Genomic DNA, 19,741 nt, shown 5'->3' with positions numbered 1-19,741 from the left:
CAGGTTTACTTCTGAAGATGGTATCTAGGCTCAAATTACACAATGAAAAAAGCTACTTACTTTTTTTATATTTCAGTTTTTACTGATAAAATCCTGAGGTTGCACCTCTGATTGAATTATACAGATTCTATATATGAATTCCTAAAAAAATCCCAGATTTTCAATTTCTTATTCAGAAACTTCTTCGGGAATATTGTAGATCTATAATATTTATGTACTTGAAATATGCATTGAATTGCAATCTCAAACATAGGCTAAAAAGTATAACATGAACAATGGGCTATCCTTGACTCAATGTTATAGTGACTGAAATTCAATTGGACAGACACAGCATATTCTTTTGCCCATAAATATCATCTTTTACTCACCCTTCCTTAATCTCTCACATTACATACATAAATCCCATTAAAAATAAAATATTAGTATATTTATCTTGAGTGAGTGTACAGATCAATTAATGCAGCTGCCTTATTAAAAATACTTTTAAAAACAGAAAATGTACGTATGAGATGTCACTACATTGGACTAGGGAACATAGCATATTAATTCAGATAATAGGTGCATAATCTGAGTAAAAGCAGAACTAGAAAAGGGATGACTTTATCCACCAGCATTTGATCTTCTAACTTATTATTCTATACCTCATTCCAAGACAATGTGTAGTACATGAAAAAGAGATGTATAAATGTTATGAGTTGGGTTTTTTTAAGCCACTTTAAATTTGCTATGTTTGGCACATTCAGTTTATATAACTTTCTGTTGTGAGCACTACTAGTTATGCTAGTTTACTAATACAAGAGCCAAATAACTGCAGAAAATGCGGTTTTGATTCTAACAATATACTGTAGTTAACTTATGGCTGAAATAGGTTTGGGCATGGATCGGTCTGGGACTTTCCAATTTTTTGTGTGTTTTGGGAGGAATGATTTCCATCTGTAGGAAGTTGAGGTCTAATTAATAGGGACGGTTATTCTGAAATCTGGAGAATATTCCCATTTTCTTTTCATTGAATTTATGTTCTTAAAATTATATTGACAATTGAATAATGTAAATATAAATTTATGTAAAAGTAGTTATTAGTATACTTTTTGTAAGAATGTATCCAATATAATAAAACTTTCTTACATTTTTTCAACCTTCATATTTCATTGGTTTTATGTTAAGTAGAAGCCAAGTTATTGTTTGACAGTAGTGTTAAGAATAGATATGGTGTAGGGCTGTAGGTAGTTTGTATCCAGAGGGAAATAAACAGTAGGAAACAACTTCCTCCCTGAAAATGTCACCGTGTGAATCTAATATAGGACTACCGAATAAAAATTATGTATAAGGTACAATATTTTTTCATTACAATAAAACAGCAGTAGAGTTAAATTAACCATGAAACAAGTTATCACCCACTATACACATCCAGTAAAGGAGATCTGTAGGCAGAAACAATTGTGTGGTTGTGATTTCTTCACTGATGGGAAGTGAATAAGTGATGCAAGTATATCTGGATACATTTTATATCTAATGGGATACTACTGGGTATGGATGGAGTAAGCACTACTTTGACCAAGCAAGTAGAAAATATATTATCAACTCTTGCTAATTACAAGATGTAGATACAACTTTCCTTTTGGCATAATCAGTCAATACGTAACAAATGGATAATTTACTATGGCTAACTACAATATAAAATTTAACATCTGCAATGGCACTGCTGGAGAGGAATATAGGTGCTTCCTCTCTAGGAAAATTTTCTCAACACTAAATTTGAATTTGTCTGTTTTATTTATTTTGGTGAGATTTAGTGAGAAAATTTAGTGAGATTTGGTGAGAAAATTTAACATCTGCAATGGCACTGCTGGAGAGGAATATAGGTGCTTCCTCTCTAGGAAAATTTTCTCAACACTGAATTTGAATTTGCCTGTTTTATTTATTTTGGTGAGATTTATTCCTTAACAATTTATTCCTTTATTCCTTAACAAGTATGGGAAAACGTACGTATGAGATGTCACTACATTGGACTAGCTTAACTTTCAAAATACAAGCTGGGTGGAGTATCAAAAAAAGCCGCAAATGTGATCCTATTAGTAACACTAATAGTTTTAGAAGAGGTCTTCTGAAAAAAATTTGCAGTGGCCAATTCAATTCAATTCAATTTATTAGATTTGTATGCCGCCCCTCTCCGAAGACTCGGGGCGGCATACAGACTGGGCTACTAAAATCCACTTGATCATGAAATGGCAACAAACTCTAATTTTTGTGTAGTTTTACAAAAATCCTTATAAATTTGACCCTACAGTTTTCATAAATAGATGAGTTGTTACAATAAGCCACATATATGGATGTCTACAAAAATGCCTAATATTGCATATCATCCTTTCCAAATGTCATTGCTATTTGCCGCAGAAGAATTTTTTTCTGTATTGAATTAGGGAAAATAAAAAATCTAAAATGAATAATGAACAGCAGTTCACAAAATCTACCCAACTATAAGAACTCTCTAACCTATACCCAGTTTCAGGGTAACAAACAACTGGATAAAATAAACCTGAGTAACAACATATAGCATTGCTTGTAAATATTATCAAAACACAATAAAATGCATAGCTATTGAAAACTTCATCACTATATAATGAGATTTTTAAGATAGCATTTGTAGGATCAGATCGCCATCAAATTTTCCTTCTGTTTGGTGGATTTGTTTTCTAATTTGTTTTGCATTAAACTAGATCAGTGGCAGTTTAGTTAATTAGAGCAGTGTTTCCCAACCTTTTTGGAGCCGCGGCACATTTTTCATATTTTCAAAATCCTGGGGAACATGGGGGGGGGGGCGCTAAAAAAAGTTTGGACAAAAAAAATATCTCTTCCTCCCTTTCGCTCTATTTCTCTCTCCCTCCCTCTTTCTCTCTCTTCCTTCCTTTCTCTCTCCATCCCTCTTTCTTTCTCTCTTCCTTCCTTCCTTCCTCTCTTTCTGTCTCCTCCTTCCTCTCTCATCTCTTTCCTTCCTCTCCCTCCCTTTCTCTCTTTCCTTTCTCTCCCTTTCTGTCTATCCTTTCTATCTCTCACCCCTTCTCCCTCTTTCATTCCCTTTCTCTCCCTCCCTTTCTCTCTCATTCCTTTCTCTCCCTCTTTCCTTCCTATCTCTCTTTCTTTTTCTCCCTCCTTCATATCTTCTTTCTCTCCCCCTTCCTCCCTCTTTCCCTTTTCCCCCTCCCTTTCTCTTCCTTTTTCTCTATCCTTTCTACTTCTTACTCTTTCTTTCTCTCCCTCCTTCATTCAATTTTCTCTCCCTCCCTTACTCTCTCTTTCCTTTCTCTCCCTCCCTTTCTCTTCCTTTTTCTCTATCCTTTCTACTTCTTACTCTTTCTTTCTCTCCCTCCTTCATTCAATTTTCTCTCCCCCCCTTCCTCCCTCTTTCCCCTCCCTTTCTCTTCCTTTTTCTCTATCCTTTCTACTTCTTACTCTTTCTTTCTCTCCCTCCTTCATTCAATTTTCTCTCCCCCCCTTCCTCCCTCTTTCCTTTCTCTCCCTCCCTTTCTCTTCCTTTTTCTCTATCCTTTCTACTTCTTACTCTTTCTTTCTCTCCCTCCTTCATTCAATTTTCTCTCCCCCCCTTCCTCCCTCTTTCCTTTCTCTCCCTCCCTCCCTTTCTCTTCCTTTTTCTCTATCCTTTCTACTTCTTACTCTTTCTTTCTCTCCCTCCTTCATTCAATTTTCTCTCCCACCTTCCTCCCTCTTTCCTTTCTCCCCCTCTTTCTCTTCCTTTATCTCTATCCTTTCTACTTCTTACTCTTTCTTTCTCTCCCTCCATTCAATTTTCTCTCCCTCCCTTACTCTCTCTTTCCTTTCTCTCCCTCCCTTGTTCTCCCCTGGGGCTGCCTGTGCCTGCCCTGCACCACCCAACACGGACGGACAGCCCCCGGTCGTCGGTTCGTCGCCCCCCCACCCCCCCCCACGGAGGGAGATCGGGCTGGCGGGGGCGGCGAATCCACCTCCCCAACCGCGCGGAGGGAAATCTGGTAGGCGGGCGGGTGGCCGCGGCTCCCTGCGCGCCCCTGGAAAAGCCTACAGGGCCACCTACAGGGAACGGTGCCCGGGGCCGCTTTAGCCGCCCCCCCCCCCCCGCCATCTCCCCGCGACTGCCTGCGCCGCTGCAGCCGCCCCCCCCCGCTCCCACCGCCAGTGCCCTCCCGCCGGGCCCCAAAGGACACTTGCCAATGACGACAGGGAAGCTTCAGCTGGGCGGGCGCTGCCGTGCCGGTGCCTCCGACCTCCCGGTTCCTGCTCGATGCCGCGGCCCAGCTAGAGCTTCCCTGTCGCCTGGGCGGGGCGCTGCGGTGCCTCTGAACTCTCCGCTCCTGCCCGATGCCGCGGTTTCTGGCGCTCTCCTGCGCGCCCCTGGAAAAGCCTACAGGGAACGGTGCCCGGGGCCGCTTTAGCCGCCCCCCCCCCCGCCATCTCCCCGCGACTGCCTGCGCGAAGAATGGAGCTCTCCTTCCTGCCTTCCTTCTTTGGGGCCCAGCAGGAGAGCGCCAGAAACCACGGCATCGGGCAGGAGCGGAGAGTTCAGAGGCACCGCAGCGCCCCGCCCAGGCGGCACACCTGGCGATGTCTCGCGGCACACCAGTGTGCCGCAGCACACCGGTTGGGAAACGCTGAATTAGAGCATAACATTCCTTGCATCTATAGACTGCAACAAGCTCTATTTCATTTAGATTTATTCTTATCAAATAAGCATATACAGACCCCGTAGAGCCCCATGGTTCAACGAGGAGCTCCGGGAGTTGAAACGCCAAAAGAGACGTCTAGAGAAGCGATGGAGGAAGAGTAGGTCCGAATCCGATCGAACACTTGTAAGAGCTTTTATTAAGACTTACAAAGTGGCGCTCAAGGCGGCAAGATGCGCGTACCATGCCGCCTTGATTGCATCAGCGGAATCCCGCCCGGCCGCTCTGTTTAGGGTGACCCGCTCCCTTCTTAACCAGGGGGGAGCTGGGGAGCCCTTGCAGAGCAGTGCCGAGGATTTTAACACGTTTTTCGCTGATAAAGTCGCTCGGATCCGGGCTGATCTCGACTCCAATTGTAATACAGAGTCGACTGACAACGAGTCAGTCGAGGTGATTGGGGCACGTACTTGTCCACCTGTCTGGGAAGAGTTTGATCTGGTGACACCTGATGAAGTGGACAAGGCCATTGGAGCTGTGAGTTCCGCCACCTGTTTACTGGATCCGTGTCCCTCCTGGTTGGTTTCGGCCAGCAGGGAGGTGACACGGAGCTGGGCCCAGGAGATTACCAATGCTTCCTTGGGGACGGGAGTCTTTCCATCTCTCTGTAAAGAAGCGCTTGTGCGCCCCCTCCTCAAGAAGCCCTCCCTGGACCCAGCCATACTCAATAACTATCGTCCAGTCTCCAACCTTCCCTTTATGGGGAAGGTTGTCGAGAAGGTGGTGGCACTCCAGCTCCAGCGGTCCTTGGAAGAAGCCGATTATCTAGGTCCCCAGCAGTCAGGCTTCAGGCCCGGTTACAGCACTGAAACCGCTTTGGTCGCGTTGATGGATGATCTCTGGCGGGCCCGGGACAGGGGTTTATCCTCTGTCTTGGTGCTTCTTGACCTCTCAGCAGCTTTCGATACCATTGACCATGGTATCCTTCTGCACCGGCTGGAGGGGTTGGGAGTGGGAGGCACTGTTCTTCAGTGGTTCTCCTCCTACCTCTCTGGCCGGTCGCAGTCGGTGTTAGTGGGGGGTCAGAGGTCGGCTCCGAGGTCGCTCCCTTGTGGGGTACCTCAGGGGTCGGTCCTATCCCCCCTGCTATTCAACATCTACATGAAACCGCTGGGTGAGATCATCCAAGGACATGGGGTGAGGTATCATCAATATGCCGATGATACCCAGCTTTACATCTCCACCCCATGCCCAGTCAACGAAGCGGTGGAAGTGATGTGCCGGTGCCTGGAGGCTGTTGGGGCCTGGATGGGTGTCAACAGACTCAAACTCAACCCGGATAAGACGGAGTGGCTGTGGGTTCTGCCTCCCAAGGACAATCCCATCTGTCCGTCCATCACCCCGGGGGGGGGGAATTATTGCCCCCCTCAGAGAGGGTCCGCAACTTGGGCATCCTCCTCGATCCACAGCTCACATTAGAAAACCATCTCTCAGCTGTGGCGAGGGGGGCGTTTGCCCAGGTTCGCCTGGTGCACCAGTTGCGGCCCTATCTGGACCGGGACTCATTGCTCACAGTCACTCATGCCCTCATCACCTCGAGGTTCGACTACTGTAATGCTCTCTACATGGGGCTACCTCTGAAAAGTGTTCGGAAACTTCAGATCGTGCAGAATGCAGCTGCGAGAGCAGTCATGGGCTTACCTAGGTATGCCCATGTTTCACCATCACTCCGCAGTCTGCATTGGCTGCCGATCAGTTTCCGGTCACAATTCAAAGTGTTGGTTATGACCTTTAAAGCCCTTCATGGCATTGGACCAGAATATCTCCGAGACCGCCTCCTGCCGCACGAATCCCAGCGACCGATTAGGTCCCACAGAGTGGGCCTTCTCCGGGTCCCGTCAACGAAACAATGTCGGTTGGCGGGCCCCAGGGGAAGAGCCTTCTCTGTGGCGGCACCGGCCCTCTGGAACCAACTCCCCCCGGAGATTAGAACTGCCCCTACTCTTCCTGCCTTCCGTAAACTCCTTAAAACCCACCTTTGCCATCAGGCATGGGGGGAACTGAAACATCTCCCCCTAGGCATGTTTAATTTATATATGGTATGCTTGTGTGTATGTCTGTTAGTATATGGGGTCTTTCTTAAATCTTTAAATATTTTAAATTGTCAGATTATTTATGATTTGTTTCCACGTGTTGTGAGCCGCCCCGAGTCTTCGGAGAGGGGCGGCATACAAATCTAAGTAATAAATAAATAATAAATAAATTTCAGTGTATATTAACTTACTTTCTGCCAAAATATTAAATAAAAATTACTTAGATAATGAGATAATGAATATAATATCAAAAGAGGGTATTAAAAACCTGGGTTAAAAGGCTGATAGATCAAATGCCTTTGAAGATAACAGTAGAAGGTGAAAGGTAATCCAGTTTATCTTTTTTTGAAGGGGGGTCCTTCCCGGCTCTCTACAAGGAGACATTTGTGCGCCCTCTCCTCAAGAAGCCTTCCCTGGACCCAGCCGTACTTAATAACTACCGTCCAGTCTCCAACCTTCCCTTTATGGGGAAGGTTATTGAGAAGGTAGTGTCGCTCCAGCTTCAGCAGTCCTTGGAGGAAGCCGATTATCTAGGCCCTCAGCAGTCAGGATTCAGGCCTGGCTACAGCACAGAAACTGCTTTGGTCGCGCTGATGGGTGAACTCTGTCAGGCCCGAGATAGGGGTTTATCCTCTTTCCTGGTGCTCCTTGACCTCTCAGCAGCTTTCGATACCATCGACCATGGTATCCTTCTGCGCCGGCTGGAGGGGTGGGAGTGGGAGGCACCATTTTAAGGTGGTTCTCCTACTTTTCCAGTCAGTTGCAGTCAGTGTTAGTGGGGGGGTCAGAGGTCGACCTCTACGTCTCTCACTTGTGGAGTTCCTCAGGTCGGTCCTCTCCCCCCTCCTATTTAATATCTACATGAAACCATTGGGTGAGATCATCTAAGGACATGGGATGAAGTACCATCAGTACGCTGATGGCACCCAGTTTTACACCGTGTTCAGTGGAAGTGATGTGTCGGTGTCTGGAGGCTGTTAGGGTCTGGATGGGGGCCAACATGCTCAAACTCAATCTTGACAAGACGGAGTGGCTGTGGGTTTTGCCTCCCAAGGACAATTCCATCTGTCCATCCCTTACCCTGGGGGGGGGGAATCACTGACCCCCTCAGAGAAGGTCCGCTACTTGGGCGTCCTCAATCCACAGCTGACATTAGAACACCATCTTTCAGCTGTGGTGAGGGGGGCGTTCGCCCAGGTTCGCCTGGTGCACCAGTTGCGGCCCTATTTGGACAGGGAGTCCCTGCTCACAGTCACTCATGCCCTTACCACCTCGAGGTTCAATTACTGCAATGCTCTCTACATGGGGCTACCTTTGAAGAGTGTTCAGAAACTACAAATTGTGCAGAACGCGGCCATGCAAGCTGTCTTGGGTCTCCCCAGATACACCCATGTTTCTTCAATACTCCACGCCCTATATTGGCTGCCGATTGGTTTCCAGACACAATTCAAAGTGTTGGTGATGACCTATAAAGCCCTGGTGCAATGCCTACACTGCATTGGACCAGAATACTTACGGGACTGCCTTCTGCCGCATACATCCCAGCAACCAATAAGGTCCCACAGAGGTGGCCTTCTCCGGGCCCTGTCAACCAAACAATGTTGTCTGACGGGACCTAGGGGAAGAGCCTTCTCTCTGGCGGCCCCAGCCCTCTGCAATCAGCTCCCTCCTGAGATTCGTACTGCCCCCACCATCCTCGCCTTCCGCAAAACACTTAAGACCCATCTATGTCGCCAGGCATGGGGCAGCTAGATCATGCCTCCTTCTTCTCTGACCGTTAAATATTATATATGGATGTGATTGAGTAGACTGACTATTTTTTTTATATAATGGGATTTTAGTTACTGTTTTTTAACTATTAGATTTGTATACATATTGTTTGTATTGCTACGGGTCCTAGGGAAGGGAGGGGTGGCATACAAATCTAATTAATAATAATAATGTTAATCAACAATGCTATGAAGTTGTCTTTCACAACTTTCAAAAGTATTGACATCACCTTGCCTGCCTCTTGATGCTGATGCTTTTCATTATTATGGTTGGTTACACCGCCAGATATCTGGACTGAATTTAGCATTCTTATCCGCCTATTGAGTTCTTCTTAAAAACTTGAGATAGAGATATGTTGTTATTTGATGAAATTAAATCACAGGATGTAAGTTGTTCCAAGTAAAAGCTGCCTTTTGCATTTGACTGATGGTTTGGGGATTCAAAACAATTGAACAATATTCTAAAATTTGTCTAGGATAAGTTACAGTTACATAACTTCGGAATGTTGTAAAATAGTTCTCCCAGGTATCAAGCCTGCTAAACAAAAACAAATATTAGACTTGTGCAAATCATTTAACAAGGCACTCTGTAACGGAAGTCCCACACTGGATCTGCTGCTTGATGTCGAAAGGTTTGCTTGTACCTAATAAATACACTGAGGAGATAGATTGCAAGCAATTTTGGTTTTTATGCCTCTCCTATTGATCACTACCTCCAAATTTGTCATTTTCACAGAAGCTGCATGCAGAATTAATTTTTTACTGAGCTATCTATCATAATCCCCAAACTCTGTTCTTGAGTAGTCATGTAAGTAAGCTATTAGAAAAGCATCAATAAATGGTATTCCATGATAGAAATTCTACCTGGAATGGCAGTCCTGGAAGAACAAAATTACAGTGGTACCTCTACCTAAGAACACCTCTACTTACGAAATTTTCTAGATAAGAACCGGGTAATCATGATTTTTTTGCCTCTTCTCAAGGACCATTTTCCACTTATAAACCCAAGCTTCCGAAACTGTAACCCTCTGGGGCCTCTAGGAATCTCCTGGGAGGAAACGGCCAGAAAAGGCGGGGGCAAACCTGTGGGACCTCTAGGAATCTCCTGGGAGGAAACGGGGCCTCCACCCTCCTTGTGGTTTCCCCAGTTGCACACACTATTTGCTTTTACATCGATTCCTATGGGAAAAACTGCTTCCTCTTACAAACTTTTCTACTTAAGAACCTGGTCACGGAACAAATTAAGTTCGTAGATAGAGGTACCACTGTACCTAAAAACATATTGCTAACTGAAAATATTACCATTGCTTCAGACATTGTTATATTTATATAATCAAAGCCTCTCAGCTTTCCCACTTTTTAGGGAAAGGAAGGGAAGTGAGTTATTGATCAGTAACATGCTATTAGAATTAGAATTCTGATTGTATGGCCAACTCCAATTAGAACTTTAATTTTGCAACTGAAGGCAACAAATAAAAGTTATGTTATTTTCCCACCAGCTTATTGCTCTGGTTATAATACTCAGTCCAACCTTCTGTTCGCATACTAAAGTTAGGTATTTATCATGAGCTTGTTAGGAGCAATTAATTTGGAGAAAAGATAATCCTCATTTCGAAACCACAATTGGGATTAGCAACTATGCCATCATTAAGAAAAGTGGCTGCGAAGTGAAACTACAACCATGTTTATAATCTTATTTTAGCATTCCTTTGTTTATAAGTTTCAAAGTCATAAATGTGAGGATTGATCCTAAAGTTACTTTATCAACACCCTTCTAACAATGACCATTAAGTGAGTAGTAGCTAAATGAGGACAACCTATAATTATTACAATAGTAGAACTCATAGTAACAGCCTATAAATTACTACTCTATTTAGCATCCTCAGATGCGGCACAGGAATTCATGGCAACCATGGACCTGACCCAACAGGGTCTGCCTCATGGGGGGGTACACACGCTCTATTTAATAATTATAATTATAATCAGTGTTCCCTCTAATTTTTTTTTTGGGGGGGGGCAGAAAAGTATAGTGTCTGAGCGACAGTCCCTTTGGGACTGGGCAGCATAGTTCCCTCTAAGCTGAGCAGTGAGCAATCGCTCACTTAAAAATCATCATCAACTCAGAGTTTTCCAAACATGCCCAGAAGCCGAGAGGGAAAGAGTGAGAGGGAAGGAGAGAGAGAGGAAGAGAGGAAGAGAGAGAAACAGATAGAAAAAAGAGAGGAAGGAAAAGAGAAAGAAAAAGAATGGGAGTAAGGAAGAAAGAAAATCAAAATCTAGTTTGAAACTAGCTCAACTATTTAAGTGGCATTTTGATATTGATAGAGTTGCCCTATTATGAGCTCACTGTTATAGACACACAGTACAGTATTTTATTTTGAAATTCTCTGAGGCAAAACAGGGTGGGTTTTTTATTTATTTGTTTGTTTGTTTGTTTGTTTGTTTGTTTATTTACTTATTTATTTATTTATTTATTTATTTATTTATTTAATATTTCTGTGCCGCTCAGTCCCAAAGGGACTGCCGCTCAGACACTATACTTTTCCGCCCACCCCCCCAAAAAATTAGAGGGAACACTGCTGGGCAGCACAGAAATAATAAATAAACAAACAAACAAACAAACAAATAAAAAACCCACCCTGTTTTGCCTCAGAGAATTTCAAAATAAAATACTGTACTGTGTGTCTATAACAGTGAGCTCATAATAGGGTAACTATCAATATCAAAATGCCACTTAAGTAGTTGAGCTAGTTTCAAACTAGATTTTGATTTTCTTTCTCTCTTCCTTACTCTTTCTCTCTTCCTTACTAATAAAAGTTTTAGTTTTATTAATTGATTGAGATTGAGACGTAACGAAAATCCTGAAATATGTAGATTTTACATCATACTAATATATTAAGAGATATGTTATTAACAACTTTTATCTTTCTGTATTGATCTAATTATAACTAGTCATTCTTTTTTGTATTAGAATACTTCTAAGCCTAGCAGAGCAATGGTAGCTCCTTTACATGTTAAATGTTGTATGTCTTGTTTTGTCTAATTTTTTTTTTTTAATCTATAAAAAAATTCAAAAAAAAAAAGAATTGCTAGGGTCTGTATGCTTGTGTTTGTATGTGAGAGAAGTTTCTCTATATAAGAATTGTCAGGGGATACAGATCAGTCAATGTTTAAATAGAGGCAATCTATTATGCCAGCAAGTAATTTAAATTATTCATTGAGTGCTTAATTATTTATTTTGGGGCTAGTTCTTCCTTTTCTTCAAAGGTAGATTCTGGGGAAGGTATGTGTATCAAGAGCAATTATAGTGAACTGATGAGCATGTGATGATTTAATCACCCCAAATCCACCAGCAATCATTTATTAGTTAGGACATTTGATAAAATGGTGTTTCTATTTGCCATGGAACTAACTGTAGATACCATCATCCTGTTCCTTACTCCACAACAAATATCCCTAGTACTTATAATCCCCAAGTATGGTAAATATGAAATCAGGAGAGATTGCTTTTCAGTATAACTGGTGTTTGTGACTGTGTGTGTTTAAGTCTCCCTTTGGAAATCAGGCTGTGCTCAGCTATTTAAATTATTTTGGGCCAGGGTTTTTTTGGTTATAAGTAACATGCAGCAATTTTTTTAGTAGCTGGAGAATGATAGCCAGGCATTACAATCTGATTGTAATCACAAATATCTGAGTGACCTCATAAAATCAACTCATTATTTGAAAAAGAGGCCACTGCCCATATGTTGCCATGGTTCTGGGAATTCTATGATGTCAGGAATGATGCTAAAGTGATGGCACAGAGGTGGCATTATCCTGCAGCCCCATATAGAATAACTGCATAGAATCATTTCAACTGTTAGCTACAGCATTCCAAGGCATCCTTCAGTTGGGTAAATGAGCAGGAAGAGATGAGCATCATGAGATGTATTGCTCCTTCTGTGACCCCAATTTTCCTGTTAGGAATTCTTGTGTATATTGGAAGCTTGGATGGATTTAACCTTCCATGCCCAGCCTCAAACACAACTGGCAAAGGGAATATCAATTTTGACAACCTGCATATTCAGCAGATATTTTATAATTCGATTGAATTTATTAAGTCATCAACTTTAAATATATGGAGTAGATTAACTAAATTCAATCCTCATGAATATTTGGATGAAAAGGGATCCCATGAAAATCTTCTAATAACCCAGTATGAATCATCCAATGTCCTAGAAGAAGGACTCAAAGCAAAAATAACCAAAACGGAAGAGACTCAAGACTTGGAATTCCAAAAATATTTTACTACTGAAATTTTGGAAGCTTCTAGGAACATCAGCTTGACGACTAAATGCTATTTAGGAAGATTAAAGAACCATCAGAATGTGATACAGAGAGATCATTGGCCTCAAAAACATCCAAGAGAAAAAGAGACCGCTGTTAGATTACCAACAAAGAGACAAAAAATAGCAAACCTTCCATGCCCAGCCTCAAACACAACTGGCAAAGGGAATATCAATTTTGACAACCTGCATATTCAGCAGATATTTGAAAATTCGATTGAATTTCTTAAGTCATCAACTTTAAATTTATGGAGTAGATTAACTAAATCCAATCCTCATGAATATTTGGATGAAAAGGGATCCCATGAAAATCTTCTAATAACCCAGTATGAATCATCCAATGTCCTAGAAGAAGGACTCAAAGCAAAAATAACCAAAACGGAAGAGACTCAAGACTTGGAATTCCAAAAATATTTTACTACTGAAATTTTGGAAGCTTCTAGGAACATCAGCTTGACGACTAAATGCTATTTAGAAAGATTAAAGAACCATCAGAATGTGATACAGAGAGATCATTGGCCTCAAAAACATCCAAGAGAAAAAGAGACCGCTGTTAGATTACCAACAAAGAGACAAAAAATAGCAAACCTTCCATGCCCAGCCTCAAACACAACTGGCAAAGGGAATATCAATTTTGACAACCTGCATATTCAGCAGATATTTGAAAATTCGATTGAATTTCTTAAGTCATCAACTTTAAATTTATGGAGTAGATTAACTAAATCCAATCCTCATGAATATTTGGATGAAAAGGGATCCCATGAAAATCTTCTAATAACCCAGTATGAATCATCCAATGTCCTAGAAGAAGGACTCAAAGCAAAAATAACCAAAACGGAAGAGACTCAAGACTTGGAATTCCAAAAATATTTTACTACTGAAATTTTGGAAGCTTCTAGGAACATCAGCTTGACGACTAAATGCTATTTAGGAAGATTAAAGAACCATCAGAATGTGATACAGAGAGATCATTGGCCTCAAAAACATCCAAGAGAAAAAGAGACCGCTGTTAGATTACCAACAAAGAGACAAAAAATAGCAAACCTTCCATGCCCAGCCTCAAACACAACTGGCAAAGGGAATATCAATTTTGACAACCTGCATATTCAGCAGATATTTGAAAATTCGATTGAATTTCTTAAGTCATCAACTTTAAATTTATGGAGTAGATTAACTAAATCCAATCCTCATGAATATTTGGATGAAAAGGGATCCCATGAAAATCTTCTAATAACCCAGTATGAATCATCCAATGTCATAGAAGAAGGACTCAAAGCAAAAATAACCAAAACCAAGACTCAAGACTTGGAATTCCAAAAATATTTAACTACTGAAATTTTGGAAGCTTCTAGGAACATCAGCTTGACGACTAAATGCTATTTAGAAAGATTAAAGAACCATCAGAATGTGATACAGAGAGATCATTGGCTTCAAAAACATCCAAGAGAAAAAGAGACCGCTGTTAGATTACCAAAAATGAATATCAAAGAAGGGACAAAAGGGAACAAAGAGGTGACTCCTGATTTGAAGATTCAAAAGGAATCATATCAACAAATTTCAGATACTCAGATGTTTAATAGGTGGCCAAAGGTGATTCTTAAAGAAGGAATAATAGAAAACAAAGATAAATCTCATGAATTGGAGACTGAAAGGGAAGCATCTCAAGAAATTTTAGAATGTCTGAAGTTTAAAAGCTGGCTTAACATGATTCTCAAAGAAAAAGTAATAGAAAACAAAGAGAAAATTCCTGACATGGAGATTCAAAAGGAAGCATCTGAAGAAAATTCAGAAGGTCTGAATTTTAGGAAGTGGCCGAAATTAACTGTCACAAAAAGAACAAAAAGAAAAAAAGTGGAGATCCCCAAATTTCAGATTCAAAAGGAGTCATCTCAAGAAATTTCAAATACTAAGAAGTTTAAGAGGTGGCCCAAGGTGATTCTTGAAGAAAAAATAATAGCAAACAAAGAGAAAACTCCTGACTTGGAGATTCAAAAGGAACCATCTAAAGAAATTGCAGAATGTCTAAAGTTTAAGAGTTGGTTGAAGAAGATTCTGAAAGAAAAAATAATAGAAAACAAAGAGAAAATTCCTGACTTGGATATTCAAAAGGAAGCATCTCAAGAAAATTCAGAAGGTCTAAAGTGTATGAAGTGGCTGAAAGTGACTTTCAAAGAAGGAACAAAAGGAAACAAAGAGGAGACTCCGGAATGGGAGATTCAAAAGGAGGCATTTCAAAACATTTCAGATACTCAGAAGTTTAAGAGGTGGCCAAAAGTGATTCTAAAAGAAAAAATAATAGTAAACAAAGAGAAATCTCCTGACTTGGAGATTCAAAAGGAAGCCTCTCAAGAAAATTCAGAAGGTCTGAAGTTTATGAGGTCACCGAAAGTAACTGTCAAAGAAAGAACAAACAGAAACAAAGAGGAGACTCCTCAATTGGAGATTCTCAGATACTTAATTATCAAATTTATGCGTGCCCACAAAATAAAGTGCAGGAAAACCATTATCCGGAGGTCTTGTACTAAACTGATCAATACAATGAATTCTATCTTGACAAAATTCATTAGTTCAGCAGAGATGGACAGGTTACTCTCTCCTATTGGGATCTTTTTGCCAAGAAAAAATGGAAGCAATACTCCAACAGCAAGCTCCAGAAAAATGCTGATACCCACTGATGAGGTAAAAGCAACCTAGATAATTAATCATAATAAGTACACTCTTAGGAGTTTTATCAAGACTTGGTTTCTTAGGGGAAACCAAGGGGACCAACTTGGTGTAAATTATCTGCACATTCATTTCTGTAATAGCAGTTACTGTTCTAGAGTAAAAACCCTTTTAGATTGCTTATAGTAATGTTTGAACACCATTTTTCTGTATGATTTCCCTGTTTATTCCCAAGCTAAAGCAACAGGTATATTTATGTAAGATTTTACATCTAGGGAGAGTGGCATACAGTACAACGGTAAAGTAACTGAAACCTGAAAACAAAGAAAAACAATGAGATTCATCGGAATTAAAAAAAGGTTTCAGATAAAATTATATTGTTTTTAAAAAACTGAATTGGTAGAATAGCTGTTGCTTTTAAAGGATAAGTGAACCCAAATATACCCATCCCCCTGAAAGCTTTTTATAGATTGGAAGAATTGAAAGAATCTGCAATATCTCTTATGTAAAGATGATAACGTTTTTTTTAAAAAAAAGGATTTACAGAACAACGTTAGAGTCAAATGTTTGTTGCACACGATGATGATGGGCCATTTTCTCTGGCCGGATTTAACAACTTAATTTCTGCTTTTGAATTTTGACTCACTAAAGGGTCAAAATGTATTTTGAAATAGGTATCTTTAAAAATAAATAATAAATTTGTCAAAAACTTTCTAAACAGGAGGCACAAATGAAAGTTGGATAATAATAGAAAGATAATAAAAGATAAAACCAGTGCTTGTTTACCTAATTCCTGGCTACTTAAAAAAAATAATTTTTACCCTGATAATTACGGTTTCTCCCATAATTAATTACTAATTAATCCCATAGCACAGAGATGGCTTCAAAACTTTTAGCAAAGAGTTCTCTGCCCGCTTGCTGGATGGGTGTGGCCATGTTGGATGTGGCCTAGTCAACCTCCTGCACCATGGTGGTCGGAGGGGCATTTTTGCCTTCCTTGGACTCTGAAGGCTTTCCTTGAACCTCTGGAAGGCAAACATGGCTCCCACTTCTGTTTCCGGTCTTCCCGAACTTCTAGTCAGCCCATTTTTGCACTCCCTGAGCCTCCATGTGGACCCTGCATTTTATCTGCATCCAAAACAGGTCTGCTGGGAGCGGCGGGATGGGTGGGGCCAGCCAGATGTGGGATTTGGTGGTTCTCCGAACTGCACAGAATCTAAGTTAGAGGTTCTCCTGAACACCTGCAAACCCTCAGCAGCCCACTCCTGTGACCTAGCAGCAACAATACTTTTCCCATTCATATTTATAGGAGTACGTTTGATCAGTGGTTTATGAAGATTTTGCTAATGTTTTCTAAATTTATCTTTTATAAAATATATGATTTATGAACGTCAATTTTAAAGATTCTGCTGGTGAGGTGGGTTTTTCTCCTTTTCCTGATAAAATCAAATGGGTATTTTGGGGCTAAGAGGTGCTTTGGCATACAGCGTTCTGGCTTTTCCGTCTGTCTGGTACTCAGCAGACAAGATAGATGGGGAAAAATTGCCAAGGAAGATAACAAGACTGCATGGAGGGCACAAAAGTTCTGAAACTTGAATTGGTAAGGACCTCTGATATAGCACAGTATAAATCAATAATAAACTAGGATTCTAAGTTCAAGTTAATAAAACATGATTTAAAACCTATTATGGATTAATACAGCATCTTCAAGAAGTGGGGTTTCGATTGTAGTTGTTGCTAAACTTTATATTGTGCTATTGGCTGAGACCTTCAAATTAAGCAACTTCTAGCTTAACATTACGTAGAACTAGGCAGTTACAGAACAGTCCGATATATACTGATGAGTACAAGTTCCCCTCTATGTCATTAGTGAGAATAAGAAAATGTTGCAATACATGAAAACCTATCTTTCATTTTGCTTTCTTTGTTTACTCTTGCAGATTGCAAGGCAGAGAATTCCAAAACAAAGGAATGGAATCCTTTCTCCTTTCCTATTGGCTTTTTCTCTGACACTTTTGGTATCGATTATTATAGGGCTGATTATAATAAGGGTAAGCTAAAGTATTTTCCTAAAGATCCTTATATTATTTTATTAACCCTCTATAGCTCAAAGCCCAGTAATGAAAAAACAAAAATTTCCAACTTTCAAAATATTGTTTTTGTAAAGAGCTAATATTTCCTTAAACACTAACTCGCGGAGATCACATTATTCTAGTAGGATTTAATATTTAACCTCAAAGAACTACAGCAGATGAGACAGTGACATAGGAATATCACAAGATAGAGTGGGACTGGTTTTTATAAAATTATTTGCGAGGGGGTCAAATATACATAACTAAATGGGTGTATAGAGTTAGATTCATTCTACTCCAAGTCTGATAGGCAACACCGGGCTGGTAGGCTTGATTCGGTCCATAAGACCCAGCTACTCTGGCCTAGAGGTGGAGCTCTCGCCTCACAAGTTATTTATTTTATTTATATATTTGATCTAATTTATATATCTCAAATTCCCAATTTTAGATAAACAATATTTATAAAATAGTATAAAATCAGTTTTAAAACCCCTTTTAGCAACCTTCATATCCTTTGCGGCCAGATCTAAAAGGTGTCTCTTTAGCCCAACGGGGTCTGTGGAACTGAGGACCCCTGCCATACCTTGCCAGCTAAGCGCCCCTCCGCCTCTCACCTGCCTGAGGAAGAGCAGCCACTTCCACTATTGCTGCCTGAAGGGAGCTCTCCCCACTGCTGCTGCCTGAAATATGCTGCTTTCCTTCCTGCACAAAGCTTGCTCCCAGATTGCCTGAGGAGCTGCCACCCCCGTTGCTGCTCTAGTGAGCCGACTAACAGGGAAGGAAGAAAGGAAGGAGGAAAGACACACAGGCAATAGGATGACTCCCCATGCTTCAGCCAGAGTCAGCAGCAGTATGACCACATGCACACTCATTTGGATTGCTGGGTGATTAGGAAGGAAGGACACTGTTTCCTCTGCCTGCATCCTTGCATTTTCTCTGGTGAAGCTGCCATTTTGATCACTTCTTCTCTGCCGGTCCCAATAGGTGAGACAAGTACTATAACTACGCTATCTCTCCCTTTGATCTTCCTTGTAAGAAGTATACATATTTGTAAAAAGTATTCTGCTACACTGTTACTGTATTAAATAATATATTACTACACCAGTTTTCCTTGTTTTCCACCTCTAAAATCTAGGCGCAACTTATACTCTGGTACATGTTATGCTCCGAATAATATGGCATCCCTCACAATTTCACCTCTCTTTTTGACAGATCTATTATCGTGATATCTTCACAGGAAAGGAAGGGAGCCCTCTGGAAACATGGTAACTTTTCCTGGAGATCAGTACAGTGGTACCTCAAGATACGAACCCCTCGTCTTACGAACAACTCGTGATACGAACCCGGGGTTCAGAAAAAATTTGCCTCTTCTTACGAACTTTTTTCGAGTTACGAAGCGGCGTTCGGAGACTGCTGGGAAGCCGCACGGCTGTTTTAAAAGATGACAGCCGGGCGGCGGGGCTTCCCAGCAGCCTCCCAAATGCCGGTTCGTAACTCGAAAAAAGTTCGTAAGAAGAGGCAAAATTTTTCTGAACCCCGGGTTCGGTTCGGGAGGTTGCTGGGAAGCCCCCCAGCCCGGCTTTGACCTTTTAAAACAGCCGCGCGGCTTCCCAGCTGTCTCCGAACGCCGAACGCGGAAGTTCGGGTTTGGCGTTCGGCTTCGGGAAGCTGCTGGGAAGCCGCGCGGCTGTTTTAAAAGGTGACAGCCGGCCTGGGGGGCTTCCCAGCAACCTCCCAAACCCCGAACTTTTGCCGAACTTCCGGGTTCGGGATTTGGGGGGGTGTTGGGAAGCCCCCCAGCCCGGCTGTGACCTTTTAAAACAGCCGCGTGGCTTCCCAGCTGTCTCCGAATGCCAAACGTGGAAGTTTGGGTTTGGCGTTCGGCTTCGGGAAGCTGCTGGGAAGCCACGCGGCTGTTTTAAAAGGTGACAGCCGGCCTGACTCCCGAACCCCGAACTTTTGCCGAACTTCCAGGTTCGGGGTTCGGGAGGTTGCTGGGAAGCCCCCCAGGCCTGCTGTCATCTTTTAAAATAGCCGCGCGGCTTCCCAGCAGTTGTGGAACGCCGTTTTTTTGCGGGGGGTTTTTTTGGTTGCACGGATTAATTGACTTTACATTGTTTCCTATGGGAAACAATGTTTCATCTTATGAACCTTTCGTCTTACGAA

At 41.6% G+C, this 19,741-nt stretch overlaps 1 protein-coding gene across 2 annotated transcripts in view; it reads left to right on the top strand.

Annotated features, from left to right (window-relative positions):
• STEAP1 (STEAP family member 1) overlaps nt 1-19,741 on the top strand; it is a 38,037-nt gene that overhangs the window by 10,863 nt on the left and 7,433 nt on the right. The gene's annotated exons all lie outside the window — the stretch shown is intronic.

The sequence above is a fragment of the Erythrolamprus reginae genome, chromosome Z, assembly GCF_031021105.1.
Source record: "Erythrolamprus reginae isolate rEryReg1 chromosome Z, rEryReg1.hap1, whole genome shotgun sequence".
Taxonomy (NCBI): Eukaryota; Metazoa; Chordata; class Lepidosauria; order Squamata; family Dipsadidae; genus Erythrolamprus; species Erythrolamprus reginae.
This window is presented reverse-complemented; position numbering and strand designations above follow the sequence as displayed.